The sequence below is a fragment of the Rhinichthys klamathensis genome, unplaced genomic scaffold, assembly GCF_029890125.1.
Source record: "Rhinichthys klamathensis goyatoka isolate OS25496 unplaced genomic scaffold, OSU_Roscu_1.1 h1tg000291l_1, whole genome shotgun sequence".
Taxonomy (NCBI): Eukaryota; Metazoa; Chordata; class Actinopteri; order Cypriniformes; family Leuciscidae; genus Rhinichthys; species Rhinichthys klamathensis.
This window is the reverse complement of record NW_026606810.1, coordinates 341,604-365,671: the sequence shown is the minus strand read 5'-3', so window position 1 is coordinate 365,671 and position 24,068 is coordinate 341,604. Positions and strand designations below refer to the sequence as shown.

General features: G+C 39.2%; 1 protein-coding gene across 18 annotated transcripts in view; it reads left to right on the top strand.

The window, feature by feature from the left end:
- The window catches only part of nfasca (neurofascin homolog (chicken) a), a 92,793-nt gene that overhangs the window by 25,496 nt on the left and 43,229 nt on the right, over nucleotides 1-24,068 (top strand). For 5 of the 18 annotated variants that reach the window (XM_056269864.1, XM_056269868.1, XM_056269865.1 and 2 more), the window contains exon 1: nucleotides 7,580-7,839. The exons of 3 other annotated variants lie outside the window; for them this stretch is intronic. The gene's annotated coding sequence lies outside the window, so the exon portion shown is untranslated. Of the gene's footprint in view, nucleotides 1-7,578; nucleotides 7,840-24,068 lie in introns of those variants that run through there. 10 more of the 18 variants (XM_056269869.1, XM_056269870.1, XM_056269867.1 and 7 more) reach the window with 3 other exon arrangements.

The following is a 24,068-nucleotide window of genomic DNA, read 5'->3' as shown; positions in this document are numbered from 1 at the left end:
CACACTTTTCATCATATTTGTACTTCTTACATGTCTTTTGGGGTTTGCATTAGGTATCAATCTTAAAGGGGTCGTTTTAAGTCATTTACTCGCTCTCGTCATTCCAAATCTGTATGACTTTCTGTATGACGTCCAAACAACGTGTCAATGGAGTCTAAAACAATATTTAAAAACTAAATAAATAAAACATTTCAAAAAAGAAATACAGTCGTACTGGTTCTGAACAACATGAGGGTGAGTTAATAATGACCATCACTTTAAAAAAATGTTTAGCAGGCCTTAAATGGACAAATCAGAATGGGTAACATTTATTCAAAGTGATCTCATTCTAGATTATGGGGTTAGTATAGCAAAGGTATAACATTTATTTTGTATGGTGTTGATGTAGAGAAAATTGGCTCATTTGTGATGTATAATGCCTCTCATTGGCTGAGGAAGTGATATATCACATAAACAGATGGGAGGCGTGACAACTACATACACTATACACCTGGAAACTACGTACTTCATCAAGATGACTTTAACACTTTGTTGACCTGACCAACCACTGAGATCAAGATCATTGCCAAGTGCCATTAGCTAACGTGCAGCACGCATCTTACTTGGGCGTACTGTCTTTGAACAAGACAAAGGATGTCCTTAAAGTGTTGTTCATCATAAAATCTCGGTAACGCTTCCTTTTACAGTCATGTTACCCATGTACATACTATGTACTTATTATAGTAATTATAATTACTGGGTAATAACTAGGTACTAACCCTGAACCTACCCCTAAACCTACCCCTAACCCATGTACTTACCTTATATTAGCCAGTACTTTCTAGGTAAGTACACTGTAAGTACAAGTAAGTACTGTACTGTAAAAGGAAGCGTTACCATGTCATTGTATACTGTTCAAAAGTTTAGGGTCGGTAATATAAGGGAGGGAAATGTATCGCTGTTTCCAGGAAAATAGTAATTGTTTTCAACATTGATAATAATAAGAAATGTTTCCTGAGCATCAAATCAGCATATTAGAATGATTTTTGAAGGATCTTTGCATCGAAGGAACAAATTACAGTTTGTTTTTTTTCATTCTGCTTTTACAGTATTTTTTGGGAGGAAAAAGATGTAGCCTTGGTGAGCATTAGATAAATCTTACCTACCCCAAACAAATGGTAGTGAACTATTCCTTTAACTGAGAATAAATATCAGTAAAACTGCCATTATGTTGATCTGGCTATGCAAGTTGTTTTATGGTGTTTTGATGCACAAACAAGTGCTCAAAAGCCACTGGTTTACACAACCGAACATGTCAGAGTGGGATTCACTCCAGTGGGACTCACATGGACCCGTTTCAGCTCATTACTGACAGCTTTTGTACATGGCCTCTCTCATAAACTTGGCAGCTCCCTGCCTTCCCAAGTGTGCTCTTCAGACCTCTCGTTAGTCTCTAATGAGCCGCCCCGTTGATTGCTGGGAAAGGAGAAAAACAAAAAAGCAGAGGAACATCCAGTTTGTCTCATTCCACCTTTTATTTCCCCCCTGACACAGACAAAGGAGGCCTCACTTTGCTCAAACAGCCATAATGCTCCACTGTTGTTTCCCTTTGTTTTGTTCATGTCCTGTCCTGGAGTTCCACAAACAACAAGAGCCTTTCTATCTTTCGCAAATACATCCATATTCCTCTCCCCTTTCTTCTCCTGTCATCTCTTTCTCTTCTTCCACCCCCTCTCCCGCTCTTGCTCTTTTTTTTAACCCGTGCCCCTCCCTATCCCTCTCCTTTTGTGTCCCTCAAGCTGGTTTAAATATTTAAACAATGCAATTAGCGTTACACCTGATGCAATTGAAAGACGGGCCCTCTGTGACCGTATGCTTTGGCACGGCAACACAGCAGGAATGTCTTTGCTCATAGCCTTTAATGTCAGCGTCAGATGAATACAGGTTTCTTAACCTCAGAACTAGTCATTGAATTCAAATCTCTGGAAGTGACTGCAGATCTGTTATAGAATGTTCATTTGCTGTACATGTTGTTTAGCACCCAGTTTAATTTCTGATTTGTTAGAATAGAATAGATCAAATTTAGTTATGCGCTGAAATATGTTTTTTCTTCCATTAAAGTCCCCGTGAACCGGAAGTTGCAAACGACTTTTTTCCAGTGTTGTGACGTATTTCCGAGAGAAACGGAATACTAAATGAGGCAAAATGGTGGGCGTGGCTTTTTTCCCAACTAGCACCTGATTGGATCTAGAAAAGTAGGTGTTTTCATTCAGCCTGTCTACTGTCAGTTGGAGGGGCGTGATTACGGATGTTAAGAAGACGCCCAAACCGTGAAACCTACGTCATCAGGCAAGGTCCTCCAACGCAGAGGGGAGGGGAAATTTCAGATTTTGATTAAAGATTACGAAGCCAAAAAATTTTTTTGTGTGGATTGACTTGCATGGATGAATTGTTCACCACAAAACGATCAATTTAGGCAAACAAAGTAAGTATGGTCAATTTTGAATTCATGGGGACTTTAAGCCGAAAATCTAAATCTTAAATAAAGTAATTAAACTATCCTGTTCATGCTGTCATGACATTGACATAATCAAAACATGTTATCGGAGACGTGCTGATAATTGAAACATCACTGTTTCGGCCAAATATTTCCTGTTGCAGAAATTTTTATTCAACAATAACTCAATTATATGTATTGCCACACAACTGGGCAGTTAATAAATGTTGTAGGTACAACTTTAAGACATACATAGGCTGTAATGTTGCAATCACATTATCAGTCAAATAATATACTTTTATCTTGTTAACCCCCATATTATTGGACTTTCCAGTTGTGAAATAAATTTGTCAGGGGTAGTGTTGGGAAACATATTTTGTCTTGTTGCTTTTTAAAAAAAATACCAGAACTGAATGATTTGCATTTTGTTAATGGTTTTCAAACATTTACCTCTTCCCAGCGGTGCCACAATGGCACTACTGAATCTATAGCTCTACCACTGATGTACGAAAAAATTACTCGTATGCGCTTGTTCTTCTTAGTGAATCAGAAACATACAGTGCAACCAGTGTAGACCAATTGTCGAAAAAAATTAGCCTTATGAGCTAGTCTGAATCAGAAAAAATGCAGCACAACCAGTGTACGGTAGTCTGATTACCGTATGACTCTTTTTAGCTGGCTCTTTGTAGTGAATCAGAAACATCCAGTGTGAGACAATTGAATGAATGAATCAATTAAAGAGTGAATCAATACATTAATTAAATATGTTAACACATTTTGTTAGTTTAGTATTTTTCTTTGATATGTAGTTAGGAGAAGGTAATATGGCGCTTTTCCACTACACAGTACCAGCTCGCCTCGGCTCGGCTCGGCTCGACTCGACTCGCCTTTGTTTGGTTTTCCACTGTGTAAAAGTTGTACCTGTACCTGCTTTCGGGTACTTTTTTTCGTACCACCTCCGGCGAGGTTCCAAGCGAGCTGAGGCGAGCTAAGCCGATACTAAAATGTGACGTGAAAACAATGCCGACTGCTGATTGGTCACAGAGAATCTGCGTCATCATTGCACGCGCCAGATGGAGTATTTTAAATAGTTTGGCCAGAGATAGTTACTAAACTTACTACTATTATTATGGCAACTCGGAAGAATACGCCGTGGTCAAACGAGGAGGTGCAGACATTCCTTTGTTTGGTTGCCGAAGAGAGGATCCAGCGAGAGCTTGATGGGGCAACGAGGAACGAAATGCGTCGCTATGACGACCGGGTACTATTTGTGGCGGTACTTTCTGCAATGGAAAACGGAGCGAAAAGCGAGCCGAGTCGAGGCGAGCCAAGGCGAGTCGAGTCGAGTCGAGCTGGTACTGGTAATGGAAAAGCGCCATAAGATTACATTTGTTATCTTTTGTAAAGTATGTGAAAAGTCTGTTTTTGAAAGAATTATACATTTATTTCTGATTTGTTTTACAGATTCTATTGTCAACATATTGCTGATGAAAAAAAAGAGAGAATCAAAAGTACTAAAATAATTTTTCATATAACCATTGATTGTTCAAGTCATTAAGAGGAGTCCGAATCAGAACCAGAATTGTTCAGTTCATCATGATTCCCATCCCTATCACATGCATGAAGTTGTGTCAGGGAGTTTTGGCTCTGATTTAAAGTTCTTTTCTCCGTCTCACTGCTTCCCCAGAGGGATCTAGATCAGCTCCTTGTAATTTCTGTGCCAATCCTGAAGAACTGAAACAAACCTTTTATTTAGTCTTACTCCCTCTGTTTTGCATCTGCCAACACAACAGACGTCAGTGGAAAGGAAAAAATGTGAAATATTTCTCATAATAAGGGAAACCCATTCTGTGCTTGGACTGTACATGATTGAGGTCACAAGCACATACAACAAACTGTTTAATCTTAATATTTCTTGATTTTTGTTGCAAACTGGGGAATAGATAAGTTGCTGCAGTGTATAATCTCGCTTTGCATTGAAATGAGGGATTGAGCTGTTATCTTTGCATTTGTGCTCGCTGTTAAACTCCTGCTGATAGATACGCAGTCACAGAGGAAACCCCTTATCATAATGCTTACCATAGAACTAAATACCTCCAAATTGCAAATCCACCTTGGAGACACAGGATCAAGGGTCCTACTTGGAGTTAAACTGTCAATCACTTGCAGTCCTTGGCTTGAAGATGGTCTATGGTAAGCTATAGTAATTTGACTCGACCTGTCCTTCATTTAGACAGTAAGGTTGAAAACTTTCTGATTCACTTCTGCTTCCATCCATATACTTGTGCAAAACGATGATAAAAATGGTGGCAAATACCTTGTAAATATACCGTTTGGAGCAATGTTTTATCAGGTCCTGTGACAAGGGAATCTCAAAAAGGTTCTTTATGCTTTAGCATTATCATTTTGGCCCATAATTTCCGACATTTCTGTCCCAAGCCCCCCGTAAATTTGAGCGACTACCCTGTATGATAGTACAAAATGGTACAAAACTGGTACCTTGTGACATATGCCATGGTACTGCATGATTACCATTAGTGTTGTCAAAAAACTCTGTACTTCGGTACCAAGTCGGTACTAAAAAAAAAAGAACGGTTACGGTACCAGCTTTTCTAGGTACCGAGTACCGGGTTAATCCGGTTCTTGTCCGAAAGGTGCAGAGTTGCGTCCTCTTCATAAAAACACTGAGACATGGTGACCGGCGGCGCTGCTAATGCGTTGGCTCTGAATCCAATTGTTGACAAGAAAGGAGGAAAGAGCCACATATGGAAATATGTTGAATTAGGCTATTGTCACGTTGCCATAAAGGGCCGTTCACACGTTCACATAGCACGTTTTTTGCGCGTGCAAATTTCAAATGTAGGCGCGCGGGAAGCGCGCTCATAATAGAAGCGACGTGCGAGCTTGTTTTTCCAGGCGCGTCACTGTTTATGGTTGCATAGCGGGGACACGCGAGAGCGAGTGCTTGTGGAGAGAAGGAGAAAGCGGTGCAAACTGCTCTCTCCGTGATGACGAGGAAGTATCAGCAAATAATTAATTGATTTCTAGCCCTTGCATTAGACATCAGCTACAGCGTTCTCAAGTTTTGAAGACAGGCAAGAGTGACATTTATGGCAGTTTTGGATTAAATAAAAGTAGGCTACAGTTAAGTCAAATAAAACATGTTTTATCTCCTGTATAGTTTGGTAACACTACAATAAGATACCATTCATTAACATTACTTGATGTGTTAACATCAACACATTGAGTGAACAATATATTTTTACAACATTAATTAATGTTTGTGAATGTTATTTAATACAAACACTTGATTGTTCATTCATGTTTGTTCACTTCATTCATTGTGCATTAAATAATGTTAACAGATACAACTTTTGATTTAAAAAATGTATTTAGTATATTTTTAAATTAACCCCAAGGAGAATAATTGCTATGTATATAACTATGGTTTATTGTTAGGTCATTTTATCTAATGTTATCTAACAAATATAATCTTATTGTAAAGTGTTTTTAATACTACAGTTTCCATCTTTGTAACTGTGATATACACTTTAATATATGTAAATTTGATCTAAATTAAGCTTTGGTACCGAAATTGGTACCGAGAACCGTGGATTTTCACTAGTATTGGTACCGAATACTAACATTTTGGTACCGTGACAACACTAATTACCATATTCATATACCATGGTATACATTAAAAAGTTTGGAGTCTGTAAGATTTTTTTTTTTTAAATAAATGAATACAATCAAATTGATCAAAAGTGAAGTAAGACATAATAAATGTTACAAACGTTTTTTTTTTAAATAAATGCTGTTCTTTTAAACTTTGTTTTCATCAAGTAATCCTGAAAAAAATATTAAGCAGCACAGCTGTTTTCAACATTGATAGTAAGTAAAGTTTCTTTAGCACCAAACCAGCATATTAGAATGAAAATGCAGCTTTGCCATCACAGGAATATATTACATTTTAAAAATCTATCAATGCAACTCTAAATACTTTTCTTTTTAAATATATTTAAATATTACGGTTTTTACTGTTTTTTTTTTTTTTATCAAATAAATGGAGCCTTCTTGGTAAGCAAGCATAAGAGACTTCTTTCATAAATATAAAAACGTTCCAATCCCAAGCTTTTGAACCGTGCCATTATCATGGTATTGCCATGACAAAAAACAACAACAACACCCACGTTTTAGAAAAAATGGTATTCCATTGTACTTTTTGGTATACTTTTGTCAGTGTACATTTATAATGCAGTAATTTTTCTTTGCAATCCTATTTGATTATAATAATGACAAACCACTAGATTGGAATAACATTCATGGCATACTGGCAATTATTGCTGTTGTCAGATTTCCCATCACCTCATTTTAATTAGACTAACCTCAGAAGGCGTTTACATTATTAGATTGTTCTTAATGATGTTACTATGAAAGTGTTTGACCTTGCTAGTAGTATGTCCCACACTGGTGCAGTAGATGTCAACATGCACTGAGCAATTATTATCTTAAATGAAGGTAGAATTAGTTTTTATTCTTTTAATTAACCCTTTGTTTGAGTTGACTAGAAGCAAGGGGTTAAATATCTTTATCATTCAACTCTCACTGTCGCTGCCCGGCTGGCACTGGCATCTATCGATCTCTATCCATATTAGGCTTCTCTAATCATATACAGCGAGCATTTGCATGTTGTTGGCATCGTATTGATTTGTCAGTAGGTGACATGAGGACAGGCGAGGAGTGAAAAGGGGTCCAGACGTACACGAGATTGAGACACGGGTCGTAATGGAGAGGTCAAGCTCAGAGGGAAAGCCCTGGAGGAGGGGAGAGTCTTCCATCCCAGCTTGAGAAACGCTAAATTCCCCCCAGCTGAGAGGGGGGAGGGCAGCGCACCCGGCTGTCTCGATTTTACATGTCATGTGTTTGTGTTTTTCCTCATCTTGTGTATGCGTTTTTGTTGTGTGAGCACGCGTGTGTGTGTGGATCTTTTTCAAAGGGGGGAGGGGTCTACCCACATGGCGATTAATTATTCATAAGGTGGGCGGGGAGAAGTCAAAGTAGGAGGCGACAGACGGGGTTTGCGATGTGTGAGGGAGGCAGAAAGAGAGAGGGAACATCAGAGACAGTTAGTGAGGGTTTGAGGAAAGGATGCACAGAGACATAAGAAGACACGTCATTAAGGAACTACACACATGCTTTACTTCTTGATGGCACAGATTGTAAGCCACAGTGACCTACTCCTCTAGTCAAAGGATTTTAAACCAAGCACAACCAAGCTGGCACAAATGAAAGAGGAATCTACAGTAATAGAGATGACAGGCCAGCTCACTCATACCAGATACGGAGACCTTTTTGCCTGAAAGGTAAATTTGATTTGTTTTCTTACATATTCATTGGTGTGTCTCTGTCTGGATTCAAAAGCAGACACTGACTACAGCGGGCTGATAATTGGCCCTTTTTGTTCCTGCCTGTATGTCTCTGTTCTCTTTCATTCATTCTTGTGTGTATTTCATCCCACATGCTGACCGCATTACGCTGGGCTTTGTTGGTCTGACACGTTTAGACTTGTGGCTTATTCTAATAGTTATATTAAGCTTTTAATTCATGTAAAATATAAAATGTAAATATTTAAATAAGCAGATCAATTAAATACATTAGAGATTAGATCAAATAAATATTTGACAGATTAAATTAAATATGTATTTGAGAGATTATGTTAAGTAAATATTTGCGAGATTGGCAAACTAGGCCATTTTCCAGCAGTCTTATTAGTCAAACTGCAGTGTTATTGTCTCACTGACAATAATTGTGTGCCTTTGATCTGTGATTTTGGTTGGTCACTGTGGCTGCACCTTATTCTAATAAAGGGCCTTTGAGCACAATGCATGTGATTTTATGAGTTAGTCATTTCCTAAATCAGTCAGGTGCTTATTGATGAGTGGTCTGCTCCAGATGAGGACATATTGATCTCTGAGTTTGTTCTGGGCGACATGTTGCGCGATCGGGGTCTCGTAAACTTCACTGGCTCTGGCGATGACCTTTGTGAACTCTGTTGCATTGCCCTCTCGCACTCGTTCTAAAGTCTTCTGTCGCTCTGCGTGTCTCACTGCTACCACATCACTTAATGTCCTCTTAGTTCTTGTCAGTCTGAAGAGGAGTCTTTGTTTTACCCTAAAATTAGACCAGGGCTGTCAGTCAGATGCATGTTGCGTTTAGCTGAGGATGTATGGAGCATGTGCCTCACGCTCAGAAGAAAATACTCATTTACTGAAGCACATACACACAACACACGCCAGCTACCCTTGACAACCTCAAGCACACCTTGATTTCATTGTATGAGCTGTCATTGTCTGTTCTGTGTACATTGATACTCTGCAGGGCTGTGTTGTCTCAGTGTAAGTTCTGAGAGATTGTAACCGTTTAACAAGATCTAATTTAGAATACTTACTATTTATTTTCACAGACCATTAAACAGCAATTAGAGCACTTCAATGAAACTGTTTAGGGTGTTTCTTATCTTTTTTTGGTTCGTTTATTTGCTTTCATTCTCAAGCCCCGTTCACACTACACGCGACCAAGCGACGTGATACCATTCATTTCAATGGTGAGCAGGCGACTTCCGGTGACACGCGCGACAGCGACCGTTGGCGACTAGATGGGGCGTGTCTGGCGACGCGACAAAGTTGAGAAATGTTTAACTTTATGCAAATGAAGAGCGATTTTCGCGAGCGACAACCAATAGGAGTGGAGCGCACGTGATCCTTCTCCTCAGCCCCTGAAGTACTGCTGGAACCGGACTTCATCCAGCCGCAGTTCCTGCACCAGCCGGTGGTACTCGCCGTGCTGTCTCCGAGCCCGAATGGTCTCGTGAACCCAGATAGACCGGCGTTTGCGCTTATGCCGTAGATAAACGGCCGCAACGAGAAAAATCGACTTCTGTGTCTCGTTCATCTTCATGCTTCACTACAGACGTTTTTATGTACGGAGTATATTTATATTTAGTATTTTCCCTCCAGAAATTGTGTTTTTTAGCGGCAAGAAAGCTGATTCGCTGTCTTTTGGATGTCATACTAGTCAACCAGTAGTGGGAACGCCCACTAGCGACCTCATCGCCAGTGACTGGCGACTTGCAGCGACAAAGTCGCATGTAGTGTGAACGGGGCTTCAGTATAATTTTCACTTTCTCTTCATCTTGCTTTTCTTTGATTACACAATAGGGCTGCACTGCACCGATATATAAATTTTGCCTGATGCCGATAACCGATAATTCTTTATATTTGAAAGCCGATAACCGATATATTGGCCGATAAATCTAAATCCACATTTTTATATAATTTTTGAGAGCCTGATTACAAAACAAAAGTCTCGCCATTAAAAGCTATGTCCCAAGAACACAATTATAATCTTCTCAATATAATTTGATGTAGCCGATGACAGACTTGCACTGCACATGTTGCACGTAACTGTATTTTTGAGTTATTCCGATCATATTTCAAGCAATTCAAAACCATCATGGAAAACGGTGCACATCTGGAGTGTCTCAGCTGAAGGAAATAATACATTATTTATCGGCTTTAATATATCGGCCACATTTTCTTATCAGGCCGATAACGATAACATTAAAAATGAACTTATATCGGCCATTACTGATATGGTGGCCGATATATTGTGCTTCCCTATTACACAATGATTTTGTCGGTTTTGCATTTTTTAACAGTTTAAAGTTCTCAACTATTAGTGTATTCAATGTTTACTAGGGAGCATTTTATGGTGTTTTTGTCATTTTAAAACTATAAATATAAAGGTGAAGTTTTTTTTATACAAATCTTTCATGAAACCACTTTAGTTTATTCATTTCAATGCAACAATTTATGTAAAAATAGATTTATACGCGAATTATACCAAATTTTGTTCTGCAATGTTTGTACAGGTAGTCCCGCCTCCAAAATCTTGCGATTGGTTAAACCAGAATTTGCCAGATGTTGGAACCCACAGATATTTTTTTATATTTTGAAAGTGCCACAGTATTTAGTATTTTGGAGAAGTCAAATGTTCACGTGTTGTCTGTCTATTTATTTCAGGGGTAAAATTACGCAATTCCGTCAAACATTCTCATTTCATTATTGCAATATGCGCTGTGGTGAAAGCAGCTGTTTAATATTTACAACATAGCAGTCACATGTGCAATCAGAAAACGGCCATTTGGCTGTCCAGACTTTGATGTCTTCCAGGAAACATCAGCTTTCATTGAGCCGATACGCAGCATTCACATGTGGCTGATGGAGACATGTCAGGATTTGTTCTGCCATGTGTATCTCTGCGACACACATGGGAATAAATAGGCCAGTGTCATTTTACAAAACAGCTTCTGTCACACCTTATTGTAAATATTGTAAGCGGACTAGACCAGAACTAGATACATGTCGAGCGAAGTTCTGGATGAATACACCTGAAAAGGAGCAAAAACATCTCAGGCTTGTGACAATGACATTATGACGTTGTGTAATATCATCAGCGCTGTTGAATCAGCCATACAACCGGACATGCAATACAAGGGGCTGATTGTGTAGATCTGTGTGTATACTTTATGTATGTGTTTCTGTGTATGGGGGGCTGAAAAGCCCATCCTTTTGTGTGGGCTGAACAGGAGGAGGTTAATGTGCTCACAGATAATGCACAGAGATACGCTTTCACTGTAAATATTTAGACTGAAGGCTCAAAGACCCGTCAATTCCTACCAGGAACATTAAAGTCCCTGTAAAGGCAATTTTAAAAGAAAATTCTAAACACATTATAAATGTTAGAAATGTATTGCTAAAACATATTACAAAGACTGTGAACTGTGAAGTACTGAATTGTGGAGTTAGACCGTTAAACAGTTTTTCACCATTGATATTTTACGGATTTTTTGGGCGGGGCTAAAACGGGGCTCGATGACGCACTGGAGCCCCTGAGCTCCTGGACACGCCCCTACTTGATGACGCACTGGAGCCACTGAGGCTGTCCGCTCCCCTAACAATTCACATCAGTTTTGCCGCTCAATCGTGAGTTACGGTCAGTAGCCTACTATTAGTTACTACAGCAGCCTACAGATTGCTAGCTAGCTATGCCTTCGTCACAGAAAAGCGTAGGCCTACTACCTGGATGCGATCACCGGATCACATACAAAACAGATCGGTGTCCTTATTTAAATTTCCGAAAAACGATTAGCTACATCAAGAAGAAGTGGATTAATTTTGTGAAGAGCCAACCTTGATGGAGAGCTGAGGATCACTGCCAAAACCCGCCTCTGTAAGTGATCATTTTACACGGGATAGTTTTATAAACTTTCGTCGGAGACAACTGAGACATTCACTGATAATCCGTTGTTACTGGTGAATGGGGCCGAACCGACTACCTTCCGCCTCGGCATTCATCCTCCCGTCGCGCCGACAACTGGTGCCATCATCGGCAGTGCGTGCCCACTGCCCACCGTGCGAGCATCCATTCCGGCTGTAGAGTTGAGTGTGGCGACGGCAGCTTTCCCGCGACTGGGCGTGGTTTCAGCACAGCCAGCGGACATGCCCCCAGCGTTTGAGAGCAGAGACTACTGCTCATTTTTTCAAGATTTTGATAGCATATTTTATTTACTTGCTGGCTTTTTTTATCATTCAAATTTGGCAGGGTGGCTAATAACACATTTTTCTGTGGTGTGACAAACTCAGAACACATACAAAATTTTGACTTTACAGGGACTTTAAAAAAAAAATCTCAGTGGCACATTCATACTCATTCCAGCTTCAGCACACACCTTCAGAATTTCTGAATTATAACTAGTTTTAGAAGAAATACTAGCATGCTGCTTAATGCATACTGTGCAGTGTTCATAAATATCCAATAAAAAAGAAGATTCAAGATATATACACTCACCGGCCACTTTATTAGGTACACCTGTCCAACTGCTCGTTAACACTTAATTTCTAAGCAGCCAATCACATGGCGGCAACTCAGTGCATTTAGGCATGTAGACATGGTCAAGACAATCTCCTGCAGTTCAAACCGAGCATCAGTATGGGGAAGAAAGTTTATTTGAGTGACTTTGAACGTGGCATGATTGTTGGTGCCAGAAGGGCTGGTCTGAGTATTTCAGAAACTGCTAATCTACTGGGATTTTCACGCACAACCATCTCTAGGGTTTACAGAGAATGGTCCGAAAAAGAAAAAACATCCAGTGAGCGGCAGTTCTGTGGGCGGAAATGCCTTGTTGATGCCAGAGGTCAGAGGAGAATGCCCAGACTGGTTCGAGCTGATAGAAGGGCAACAGTGACTGAAATAACCACTCGTTACAACCGAGGTATGCAGCAAAGCATTTGTGAAGCCACAACACGCACAACCTTGAGGCGGATGGGCTACAACAGCAGAAGACTCCACCGGGTACCACTCATCTCCACTACAAATAGGAAAAAGAGGCTACAATTTGCAAGAGCTCACCAAAATTGAACAGTTGAAGACTGGAAAAATGTTGCCTGGTCTGATGAGTCTCGATTTCTGTTGAGACATTCAGATGTTAGAGTCAGAATTTGGCGTAAACAGAATGAGAACATGGAACCATCATGCCTTGTTACCACTGTGCAGGCTGGTGGTGGTGGTGTAATGGTGTGGGGGATGTTTTCCTGGCACACTTTAGGCCCCTTAGTGCCAATTGGGCATCGTTTAAATGCCACGGCCTACCTGAGCATTGTTTCTGACCATGTCCATCCCTTTATGGCCACCATGTACCCATCCTCTGATGGCTACTTCCACCATGTCACAAAGCTCTAATCATTTCAAATTGGTTTCTTGAACATGACAATGAGTTCACTGTACTAAAATGGCCTCCACAGTCACCAGATCTCAACCCAATAGAGCATCTTTGGGATGTGGTGGAACGGGAGATTCGCATCATGGATGTGCAGCCGACAAATCTGCGGCAACTGTGTGATGCCATCATGTCAATATGGACCAAACTCCCTGAGGAATGCTTCCAGCACCTTGTTGAATCTATGCCACGAAGAATTGAGGCAGTTCTGAAGGCAAAAGGGGGTCCAACCCGTTACTAGCATGGGGTACCTAATAAAGTGGCCGGTGAGTGTATATATATATATATATATATATATTTTAGGTCAGGTGCATTGCATTATGGGATACAGTTTTCCATGCAGTTTTCCATACATGCATTGCTGTATAATAGGTCAAATGTAGTCAGTCATCCCGGTATTCTATGTTGAAAATTTGGATACTGTTTATATATATATATATATACACTACCGTTCAAAAGTTTGGGGTCAGTGAGAATTTTTTTTTTTTTGGAGGAAAGAAATCAATACTTTTATTTATCAAGGACAGTAAAGACCTTTATAATGTTACAAAAGATTCTATTTCAAACAAATGCTGTTCTTTTGAACTTCCTATTCATCAAAGAATCCTAAAAAAAAAAAAAAAACTGTACTACTGACAGACCAACAACTGTTTCAACATTGATAATAATAATAAATGTTTCTTGAGCATCAAATCCTCATATTATACTGATTTGTGAAGGATCATTTGACACTGAAGACACTGACACTGGTGATGCTGAAAATTCAGCTTTGATCACAGGAATAAATTACACTTTACTATATATTCACACAGAAAACAGCTGATTTACACTGGAATAATATTTAATACTATAACTGATTTTTGTTGTATTTTTAATCAAATAAGCACAGCCATGGTTAGCAGAAGAGAATTCTTTTAAAAGTATTTAAAATCGTACCGACCCCAAACTTTTGAACGGTAGTGTGTATATATATATATATATATGCTGTATATACCGCAAAAAATAGTAAGCTTATGCTAATATGCTATTCTGAACATAGTCCTGGTCTCCTCGCCAAAGTAGTATCAAGCCTGATTTTCTACCAATTGAATGCGCTCTGATTGCACACAAAAAATTAATTACTTTGTAAAGTCACTGTCTGAATTCTGTAATATACTTCAATAGAATTTATGCTGGCTTTCAGAGTGGATAAATACCCTGTTATAAAATTAAAAAGCCATTTACATCCTGAGTTTGGGGCAGACGTAGATGGATTGCTCCAAAACGTCTCCAATTAGCCCAGGTCTGTGTCCTTTAAAAAGCCTTCTGCTTTCCATAATGAGAGATTTAGCTCTGGTGTGTGACACTGGCGATGCTCTTCTGGAGTATTAATCGTTTCCCTTGTGTTCGTGTCAACTCTAGCTAAGCGCTTCTGCCACCTGTGTGGTGCTGAGTGAATCTATAGTCTTGTGTTGTGGCAATCTCAGCAGAATTACCATCAAATGCAGCATAATTACACCCACAGCATTATTCAGCTGTTTGTCAGCACTTCCAGACATTTACTTCTGTTTTGAAATTGAATGTAATAGTCTTACAACTAGGCTGGAGTAAGATCATACTGTAAGAACTGATATTGTGATGAGAATATGGAGCCAGATGCTCGAATCCCAGATGGGGAACAGTTGTTGGACCCTTGAGCATTGCACTTGGACTGCGTGATTTATTATTATATATTTTTTTCTGCTGAAACTGTGTGAGTGAATGAGTAACATAATGTGATGTAATTTAATATCAAGCACATTGCCCTGGTTTTATTCAAAAACATACTGAGGAACACGGAAAAGCTATAAATGTTCTTGTTTTGCCAAGATCACCAGAAGACCAAGGCTAATCTAAAGAGACTTGGCTGTGGGATTAGAGGAAAAGTCTACGGTATTAGCACACCATCAAAAGCTTGAATATATTTCTGCTTTCCTCGATTTTTGATCCGTTCATACCCATTATTGTAGCTCGAAGCTGTCAGGGCCTGTTTTATGGATGTTGCGTGATGGACGACGACAGATAAAAGTGTTGCTATAGCATGTAGAAATTATCCACACGCATTTCCTGTGACTGTAAGAGAGAGGCTGTATTACATGCCTATGAAATCCACCAAAATTGAGAGGAATAAATTCAGAGGTACGATTTATATGTCTCTAAAAAGCACTGACCTGAATTATGACCTCGTGTTGCCTCATGCACACATTCACAGCGCCTGGGGCAATAGTACGAGCTGAAGCAGACATGAAGTTCAACAGAGGCTGGCATGGAATACTGATTCATCAGAAGTCAGCTCACTATGATTTGCTGGTGTCTTTAGATCTGACTGAAGGGTGAATCTTGAGGCTTTAGGTTTTAGCATAAACTACAGAATTAAGAAAGCACCCTAAATAGCATGCGCATATATTATCATCGGTGCCTGAATGCACCAACTGCATTGACCCTGTGGCGTTTGGAACAGGTTCAATCGGAATGGTTTAGGACAGGGATGGTCCTCCACAAAGCTGGTCTTCTCTCTGCTTCAGGGGCTTGAAAAACATCTCATGAACCCTTTATGTCCTCTGAGGTGAAGCACAAAGTAATTAGCAGTATTTTTGTGGGATTGTCTCTTTGTTTGAATATGATTAGCAAAGAGTGTTTGTGTGAAACGTGTTTCAAGTGTGATGGGTTTCTTAGCAGCATGCTTTAAAGCTGTGTTTTCTTTGAGGAGCCTTTGTTGAAGCATTTGTACCACAAATATCCACAACACCAAACTAAAAATGGGTTAACTTTGACCATTTGTTAAATATTTAACATATAGTTTATTTTAAATAACTGTGATTATTATCAGCCCAAATTATTGTACAATTCGAACTAATTTACTAATCTTAATAGGGATGCCCGATATATCGACCACCATATATTAATTTGGCCGATATATTAAAGCTGATAAAAAATGTATTATTTCCTTCAGCTGAGACACTTCTGTTCGCCATGATGCTTTTGAATGGCTTGAAATATGATTGAAATCACTTTAAAAAAAAAATCTTTTATGTTCAACGTGCATCGCAAGTCTGTCAAATAGGCTGCATAAAATGAACTTATCTTAACTATATAATTGCAATATGCATATTTAATCATTTATTATACAGAACATGCTTTTAATTACTTTAAAATAATTTGTGATTTTTTTTAAATGTAATTAATTTTTTAAAGGTTTAACCATTATAAAATTATAAATTTTGGAACCTGCTGAATTGGGGATAAACCCTGATTGTGAATCACTTTTCTATGTAAATACCACTACAAAATTTGAGGTGCATTATTTTTTTCTCAATGAGGTTAAAACATCATGTCTGCTCTTTGTCTGTATGAGGAGGGACATATTCTCCATTTTCATCTCATTCGTTGGTTGGCTTTCTCTATTACGAGAGCTTTAATGGCAGCGTGTGTCCAGAATAATCACAAAAGAATGAAAAGCCCACCCTCCTAAATTAGCTCCAGGGGCGTTTCTTGTAGTTGTTGTTTTGCGGTGGATAGATTTCTGAGGTTTAATTAATGAATTTGTCAGCAGCTCGTCTCTCGGACCCCCCTCTTCTGTCACACACTCATTCACACATAGACTCAAACACACATGCAAATTCAATCAAACGCACACGTATGCATGCACGCATACTAACAGCCGTTTCTTATCTAGTGAGCGAGAGTCTCTCGAGACTATATTCACACCTATCACACTAGATCCACCAATCCCTCCTTATGATAAGTGCGAACGGAGGAGGAGCAAAAGACACGGGGAGGAGTGGGGGACCCATGTCCCAGGAGGTGGGATGGCACAGCTACGACCATTAAGAGAACCAGAATGTATTTAATCACCACGGTAACCCCAGGCAGATGGACCCATCCAGGAAATGAGTCCCAGCAGCTATTTTTGTAACCCATCACTCCTAACCACTGCATCTTCACTGCAAAAACATTGTGTGCTTTTGTCTGTTTTTTTCCCTTTAAAAATATCTATACATTCTTGAGAGTGAGCAGCAAAATTGTATTAATGTTAATGTAAAATGTATTCTTATAAAAAATAAATATTTTTTCCAATTGTACCTTTATTTTTAAGAAAGATGATATTAGATTGAATGAGTTTTATGATACATCAAGTCAGTTCATCAGCAGGAAAAAATGTTTTCCATCCATGACCTTATTAAGGTATTTCCTTAATGCTGTGAATAGAATAGGGTTTATGGTGAGCTTCACAGGAATCATCATGCATTAAATATTTATGACTGGCCTGTATGTGACCTCTCAATCTATATGTATAAAACATACAGAATACAGTGTCTAAGGCTAGTTTATGGCGTCAATTTGTTTTGAATTCACTAAAGCTGTTCCAAAAATGCTTAAAAAGGGAAGTCATTCAGAAACATATTGTCTGGAAATATATTGTCTGAATCACTAAAGCTGTTCCAAAAATGCTTAAAAGGGAAGTCATTCAGAAACATATTGTCTGGAAATATATATTGTCTGAATCACTAAAGCTGTTCCAAAAATGCTTAAAAAGGGAAGTCATTCAGAAACATATTGTCTGGAAATATATATTGTCTGAATCACTAAAGCTGTTCTAAAAATGCTTAAAAAGGGAAGTCATTCAGAAACTGGAACTTTTTTAGCGGGGGTGGGGGGTTTGACCAGAATCCTGTTCTGTGCAGTAACACACATCTGCTGCACATCTAATGAACCCTTATTACTTAGTATCGCGGCAACGGCACACAGGTGCGTTTTACACCGTTTTCCTTTTTATGCCTGCGTAAGCCTGTCGTTCGAGTCTGATTTAACCACATGGTGCCTAACAGACCTGATAATGTAAATAAAAGGGCTGTACATTTTGTACCTTCCCTTATTGACTTAAAAAACAACAACCAACCCTTAACGCACACGCACACGCTGGCTTGGTAATGGGCGTAGTACACATATCCTCTGGGACGAGCTTTACACTCAAACATATACACACAAACACCCCTCACCCGATGCTGTTGCTATGGAGCCCTGGCGACCAGGTCATCTACCATTGGCCACGGCAGGAACTTGGGTTTGGATAATAAGCTATTAGGTTGCGTTTGTGGTCAGATGAGGGAAGGAAGAAAGTGAGAAAGAAAAGAAAGATAGCAAGAAAGAAATGAAGTAACTTAGAAGCATATAATAGTTTGTGTGAATTGGTTACTGGGTCATTAACAGTGTTTTACAGGAGAGCTGGGTTTGGGTGTGTGCTTGGTAGGATTCGTTCTATCGCTGTCTCTCCCAAGGCACAAACTCATCTCATCTTATTGAGTTACAGGACATCCACACAGAAAAACAGATTTTTATAATACACTTAAACAGAAGAAATTAGATCAAATATAAAATCAATACAAAAACACATTAAAGAAGGTTTTCTATTGGCCTGTTTACTTGAATGTGTGACCTTTTTTGCGATTGGAAAAATACTGAATTAAACAGTGCAGGAGGAAATGAGAGGAAACCGAATGTGCTGGAGGAGATTAGACAGAATCCAATTTCACTTTAGAAGGGAAGAGACTAAAGCTGTGCTGAAAGGGTGTAGGAGGGTGGTCTACTTTAAGGGTTATAGGAGAGGAAGGGGGGTCTTAAATATTTCAGATGTGGCACAGCGTGTTTTGGACATCAAGTAGGCAGATAAAAAACACTGCTCTCATGTGATGAACAGTGAACAAACTAAGAAACATCTCCCTTTATATATCCGATTCAGAGAATGTAATGGTGTGCAAAAAATGGCTATTCTTTGGGAAGCCCTGAATTATTTGGCTTGTTTCGGGTTCTCCTCCTGAAATCAGACACATTTCTTTGGTGGCGTTCACATAGGGAAGAAAATATAAAGCACTCTTAATAACAGATCTCTCAGATAGTGATTAGATTTGATGATTAGCTAGGGTTATATAAAAGAGTTTGTGTATGTGTTGTGAAAGTCTCTTCAAGGCACGTCAGACTTCTTCCATAAACATTTGAGCAGTATAGTATAAGTCGATATTGTCAATTTAAAAGAACAGCGTTGTTGGCCTGTTTTGGATATTGAACAGCCAAGGCCAACAACGCTGTTCATTTAAATTGACAATATCGACTTATACACTACCGCTCAACGGTTTGGGGTCGGTATGATTTTAAAAAAATAATAATAATAATGTAATTGTTCTCTTATTCGCATCAAGGCTGAATTTATTATTTATTTGATCAAACTTTTATATTTCAATATATTTTTTTATGTGTAATTCATTTCTGTGAAGGCAAAGATGCATTTTCAGCAACCATTACTCCAGTTTTGATCTTGGATCTTTCAGAAATCATTCTAATATGCTAATTTGATGCTCAAGAAACATTTCTTATTATTATCAATGTTGAAAACAGTTTAATATTTTTGTGGATTTTTCCCCAGGATTTTATGATGAATTGAAGCATCAGAAGAACAGCATTTATTTGGAATAAAAAAACCTTTGTAACATGAATGTCTTTACTTTCACTTTTGGTCAATTTAATGCATCCTTGCTAAATAAAAAAAAATATATATTTCTGCCAAATAAAATCTTACCGACTCCAAACAGTAATCAACAATCTTTCAAGTAAGTAAAAGTATTTAAGTCTTTGACTTTCATGCGGTTAAGCCTTCAGGTCATTTAAAACCAGTGCTGTCAAAAATGTGTTTTTACATTTTTTTTTTTATTTGTCACCACAAGCTCTTCAGAGCATTATGACCTAGATCTTCTCCTTGCCGCAAGGATCCTCCTCGTGCCACCTTCAGTAGAGTAGGTCAGCATCTGGCAGCTTCCGGTAAAAACATCCACACAGTAAAACATCCACACTGCTCTTCCCTCTTCTGCTCATGAAATGGCGTATGTATGACACGCCAATTCGTATTTCCATTTTTGGCGTGCTATCAACACGCATAATCGCTTTTCAGCGTGTTTATCAACGCCTTTGACTTAACGTTATATTACTGTATTATGCATATATAAATATATGACCTACCCCAACCCCGTCCCTAAACCTACCCGTCACTGGGGTTAATACCATTTATGAGTCTTCTCCTACCATCCTAGGAAAAGAAATATCGCTCCACAGATGTAGATATAGATTTTGCTTCGTTTCGCTCGGACATTTAACGGCGTAGACATACACGCGGAATCACTCGGACATTTAATGGCGTAGACATACACGCAAAAGATTTCGGCGTGGACATACACGCGGATATTTCAAAATGCGTATAGATAACACGCCACTTGAATTGAAAGTGGCGTGTATGTTTACGCAAAGTCATGATGTCATGTTGTTGTATGAATCCACAGAAAACCGTTTATGTCTCCAGATTTTTGAAGGTGTACATTATTTCTGGATTTACATCAGGTAATAATTTACAGCAGTGAGTGGGAGGAAGAGGCAGAGGAGGAAGAGTTTCTGCTCTAATCAGGAAGAGGCGGGATTGATTTATCGATCCCCTAGGGCTGGAGATTTGCCTCTTTCGCTCCATTCCTTTTCCACCGTCTTAATCCCTCCCTCCTCTCATCCTCTTCCTCCTACTTGCTCTCGCTTTCCACCAAACTCCTTCTCATTCTGTTCCTCCATGGTCCCCCTTTTCTCCGTCCCCTCCCTTCCCTCTCCCTGCCACCCCCTCCCCACATCTATTCCCTCCATCCTCTCTCCTTGTATAACTAGGTCATTCTGCAACATTGAACCATCGCTCCTGCCAACCATGAGATCCATACAGCTCTACTCCCTTCTTTCTTACCTTCCCTGAAGTCTTCATAACATATCTAATTTATTTGTCCCTTTTTTTTTCTTTTTTTTTGTGCATCTTTAGTGCAAGTTTTGGTTTCATTTAAAGCATAGGCCTAAGTGTGTCAATATTTATAAAAGTAATCATGTGCACATCCCACCTTCTGGCAGGTGCAAGACAAAAGGAACTTACTAAAGTGAAAAAATGTAATGTCCGCAACACTTAGGCAACCTAAGTGTGTCCATAACCATCCACAACCAAGCTTTAGTAGGATGACGTTGCATATTTTTTTCTATAAATCTCTGGACTGTTTGTCTATCTGTGTAGGCTGTAATTACTGTGGCCCTCTGACCTGTAAAGGCTAAAAAGATCCACTAATGGATGATGTCAGAGGTCAGACAGGAAGTGTATTCCATAAGGAGCAGATGTTACCAGACAATATGAGATATTTGGGTGACAAACAGACAATAGATGTAAAACTAAAGTATGTAAACAGTGCTTCAAGAGAGGCAGGGAAAACCTTTTGTGACCTCCTGGCAATAGCGGCTCCTGACCGTAAATTTAGTTAGCTAGTTAACTAGGTCTTAGCGCCAGTTTATGATAAACATTTTGTAAGCTTTACATTTAATCGCTGAACACATGACACAATAACGCAACTTTTGGCTGAGGTTGCGTTATTTAGCATAACGTTCTATCTGACACATGCATAGAACGCTATCTTCGATTCAGTGTTGCAAAGTCTGTGGTTTTCCCTTGGAATTGAGCTACTTTTGCACTGTTGCTGCGGTTGTTTATTTTTTGTCCTTGGATTTATGCGACTCCCAATCGGAACTCGATTTTTATCTCCCGGAACTAGTTTAGGCTAGTTTTGGCCGTTATTGGGTGGGTTTTGAATATCAATTGGCCTGGTTTTGTTACGAAAACCTGGCAACCATGAATTTCCTTGAATTGTCACTGTTATACGTTAGGGTGCGCTATTACACATATTCTGAAATATTACTGATTCTCCTGGTCAAAACATGTGTGAGGAAGATGCAGAAACAAGGGATGTCATATGTAATCATAATATGCATATATAAATATAAATAACGCAATCATCAACATTAAACATGTCTGGTCTCTGAATGTTGTTTTAAAATATTACAAGTTGTAGAGGAATTCCAGTTAGGAAAAGAAAGTCATGTCTGTTCTCAAACATTAACAAAAACAACTGAACTTTATAAAGGATATTCACCTGAGCACTTTAAACTTAAGTATTTATACTTTCATTCATTTGATGCGCTACTCCACATAGGAAGATCAGACCTGCCAACTAGTAACTGACCTGATGCAGACTAATAAACACATAGCTGAAGTGGATTGATATCGTCTTGGTCTGGAGCGAGGTTTATGTAAGGTATCGTGAAAATAAGCGGGGCAGCTTGAAATCTGTTTCATAATACACACCTGGCCAAGCCATGCACAAAATTTTAATATATCCTGCTTACTGCACGACTTAAAATAGTCTAGAGAATCTGAAAAATATTTGTTGCAAAATGCTAAACACATTGACAATGTATTATTGATTCAGTTTATATGTAGGTCTATGTTTTGGATGAATATTTTGCCCAACCTGCCCTTACAGATGAGCCACCGCTGCCTCCTGGGAAAAGGTCTAGTGAAGTGTGAGCAAGACTGTATGATTGCATGACTGACTGCTTGTCTGGTTGTCAGTAAAAGCAGAAGTTCAAACCACCTTCCTCCCGGCTTTTGTGGGTTGTTTTTGGTTTGACATGTCCTCATGCCTGTCCTTTACGTCAGCACTGTCCACATTTGACACACAAAGCTACACTGGTATCTTCACCATTTCAGATCTGACTTTCCTGAATTGCCAGCTGTAGAGAGTCGTTTTCAGCACAATATATCATTCAAAAAGATGGATTGGATAACATTAAAGGGAACAACATTAAACATTAAATGTCGTTCCAAACCCTTAAGACACAGAACACAGATTGATGAAATCTGAGAGCTTCCTGTCCCTCCATTGACAGTCTACGCAACAAACACTTTGACGCTTCAAAAAGTTCATAACGAGATCATAAAACGAATCCATAAGAATTTAGCAGTTTAGTCCAACATTTTTTGAAGAGACACAATCGCTTTACAGTATATGATGAACAGATTGAATTTAGCCTTTTATGCAGTAGTTGTTTGGGGGGTTGCCAGGTGGTTGCTAGGGTGTTCTTAGTGTTTATATTGACATGCAGCTATGCATGGGTTACTATAGTAGGTGGTTGATAGGATGTTCTGGGTGTTTTCTAGGGTGTTCTGACTGTTTTTGGGCATGTTGCTATGCAGTTACTATAGTGTTCTGGTTGGTTTCTTACTGGCTGAAGTAAAAAATAGCCCACATGCAAGTCTGTCTGATATTTTGGCCACTAGAAATAGCTTGAGTCACTCCCTCAATATAAATCTGTGGGATTATTTTGCCCATTTTATTGTCTACCAGACAAAAAAAAGTAATGGCACACCTCTCCTCAGCAAGCTATATGATATATCATTCATATTAATAGCACAAAGTGTTAGCAATTGTGTTTGGTGTTAGGTCAAATGTTATGAGGCAAAGTATTGTAGACATCTCAGAATTGTGCAACTGAGAAATGTAATGGACACAGACAAGCTGTCCCCATGTCGCACATTTCTAGCATGTCTTGAGCATGCACACATCCACACAGTGTATTTCCTTCCCCTGCTCAGCGCCTTTAATGTCCGTAGAGATCAGTCTGTGCAGCGTGCATGCCACAGGAGAACGAGACGTCAGCAGGATTCACTCTCTATCAGCACTTTATCCATCGCTCTATATTGTTCACGTCTCTCTCTCACTTCTTTTTCACCGTTCTTTCCTCTCTCAATATTATGTCAAGTCAGGAAAGGCCTTATAGTCCCTCTGTTTGACAGAGGTCAAGCTCCCATGCCTTAGAGGTCAAGATTACACAGCGCCT